This window comes from Cyprinodon variegatus, unplaced genomic scaffold (assembly GCF_000732505.1).
Source record: "Cyprinodon variegatus isolate N-32 unplaced genomic scaffold, C_variegatus-1.0 Scaffold1363, whole genome shotgun sequence".
In the NCBI taxonomy this organism is placed as follows: Eukaryota; Metazoa; Chordata; class Actinopteri; order Cyprinodontiformes; family Cyprinodontidae; genus Cyprinodon; species Cyprinodon variegatus.
In genome coordinates, this window is record NW_015151816.1 from 1 (window position 1) to 2,761 (window position 2,761).

The following is a 2,761-nucleotide window of genomic DNA, read 5'->3' on the forward strand; positions in this document are numbered from 1 at the left end:
GCGTTTTAGTACCCTCATAGCATATTGTTGCCCTGAGACAACAAACCAAAATCTGGTGGGGGGGGGGGCAGGGTGGAGCACATTTTCTGATTGATATTTTATAAAGACCCCCTCAAGCTCCCAAAACTAGGGTGAAATATTTTTTTCCTCATAAAATAAAAATTCATGCCATAGAGGGTTAAATAGAAATATATGAAATCATCTGCAGTGATAGATTATGGTCAGATTTAGGAGGAAATTAGGATTTTTTTTACTTCCTGTCATTAAATACTCACCTGAACTATCCAGTCTGTTAAGATGTCAGTTTTCCTTAATGGGATCAAACAACTGGAACATGAAATAAAGTTGTTTTATCTTAGCTCTTTTATGAATGCATCCTTTTTTTTCCTTTTCTCTATTTTCATTTTATTACCTTTCCATTTATTTTTCTTTTCTATAATGATATTATTGGGGTTTTTTTTATATATAATTTCTTGTTAGGTTTTATTGTATTTTTTATGTTTACTTTTTGTTTTGTTACTGTGTGTTGAAATTTAATAAAAATCCAGTTGTTTTAGTATTTAGTTCAGTGGACATTACAAACCAGAGCCTCGTCTCTTTAACATTTCCATTTTTGGCCTATCAGTGGCAAAGTTGTTGCTTAACTTGCAATAACAATGTTTTCATAAAGGGCATGAAAACCTAATTTCCTTGGAGAAAACCTACATTCATTAGTGAATATATTTCCAGTTGTACAAGTCACTACGCAGTGATATTTGCAGGGTAGGAAGTTAAGCAATAATATTGTTCAGTACAATTTTTTTTTTTTCATACTGTTTAATTGTGATGCAAATTTTCATACTCATATATGTTTTTCCCAGTTAATATGTTATTATTTAAAGGAGAGGGAGATCCATAACATTCAGTCTGCCACACAGAAGCACCAGGTATGATTGTTTGCATCATTTTGTTAAAGAAAAATACTGCTTTTAATCTACTTTTTAGTCTAAAATGAACTTTTCTGGTTTGGTTTTCACTTGTGAGTCTTTCCCAATTTTTTTGCCAAATCTCCTCTAACCTAGAGGTCTGTTTCCCATACTTTTTACTGCATATAGTTAATGATTGTTAATGAATTGAGGTGAATAAAGAGTTAATAACTAAGATAAAAGCCAGATGTCTGTTTTCTGCTAGGAGAGGGAAAGGCGAATGCAGCACATGATATTCATAAAAGCTATGGAGGCCCGAAAGAAAGCAGAGGTAAGGAATTAATGGTTACAACTTGACGTGTCATATTTTAGTAATTCATTAAAATGATTAAATTCAGCTTTAGGTGATTTCATATCTTTATTTTCTGCAGCCAAAATACTTTGGAAAGTTGTAACCAAATGTAATCAGAAACATTAATAAGATTATATCTTATATAACAGTGTCAGTTTTACCCATTCTTTGCAAATCACAAGTATTTTGTATGAAATACTTTACAAATTTAGTAATTGTAAAGCCTTAAAGGCTTATTTGATTTCATGTGCTTCAAGTAGCTTCTTTACAGAATAGCTGCTTTCACACTGAGATTCCATTGACCAAGGGAACCAAAGCTTATTCAGGGAATTGAATACACATTCACATTGCACCCTCATTTCTATAAATTCTTCAAATGCACTGTAAATTTGCATTTTAAATAATACAACCACTTAGCTGTCATCTCTTTGAGTTGTATTAAAGAACATATGTGAGCAGGGAGCACTGCAGCACTTTTATTTTGATAGTAAATCTGTCTTTCTTACAGGAGAAAGAACTACTGAAAAAAGAAAAGAGAGAGGAAAAACAATTAAACAAGAAGAAGAAACTGAAGCTCAGAATACTGGCGCTGAAGAAAGCTAAAGAGCTAATGACGCCAAAAGAGGACATGTGTTTAATAGATCATAAGGTGGTCACATACTAAAAAGTTACAAAATGGGAAAAAATCACTTTTTTACAGCCACAGTTCATCTGATTTAAAAATCACAACAGTGCCATCAAGGGGCGGATCTTGTTATAACCTTAGACCTGATACTGACTGTACTTAATACGGTGTATTAATCAATTAGAAAACATTTTAAGGATTATATACATATGAAATTAATACATTACATATGAAAACAATCCAAATTGGAAATAATCATCCTTTTGTCTTTCTACAGCTATTTCCAGAGTTACCCTTTATACCTGGACTCATATTGCCAGAGAAAACAATATCTGACTGCCTGCCTGATGGTGTTAGAGTTTGTGCATAACTTTGGAACAGTTTTAAAATAAGGATCGAATTCGAACCAGCTTACTATATTTACCCTTCAAGATGGATTGCTTAACATTGAAAAGGGTTTGCAGAAGTTGCAGGAGCTTCTGGTGGGCATGCTGTCTGCAGCCAAGTGTGATCCAGGTGTACCTGCAGGGCATAAGGTGAGGGCCTGCCTGTTCATCTGCATCTTTTCTGCGAGTATTTAATGGCAAAGGACTCCAGTTTATTACATACTGATGGCCTTTTGAATGACCTTTTGTATGACCTTTTGTTTGAAGCCATAAGTCATTTAACTTGGTTTGGGCAAGAATGGAACTCATCATGGTTTAAACTAATATCTTATTAATTCTTATTAAGTCTGGCACCACTGGCTTTGTCTGAAAAAGGTTACCCTGTGCCATAACACTAACCTGACTCCGCCAGATGGATTTGCTCCACAAATCGGAAACCTTCCGTTGAAGTAATTTTGGGAAGGGGTGAAAATACTGGTCAGCTGATTGGCCT

At 34.2% G+C, this 2,761-nt stretch overlaps 1 pseudogene; it reads left to right on the forward strand.

Annotated features, from left to right (window-relative positions):
* Positions 1 to 881: 881 nt before the first annotated feature.
* The window catches only part of LOC107103025, a 10,467-nt pseudogene continuing 8,587 nt past the window's right edge, over positions 882 to 2,761 (forward strand).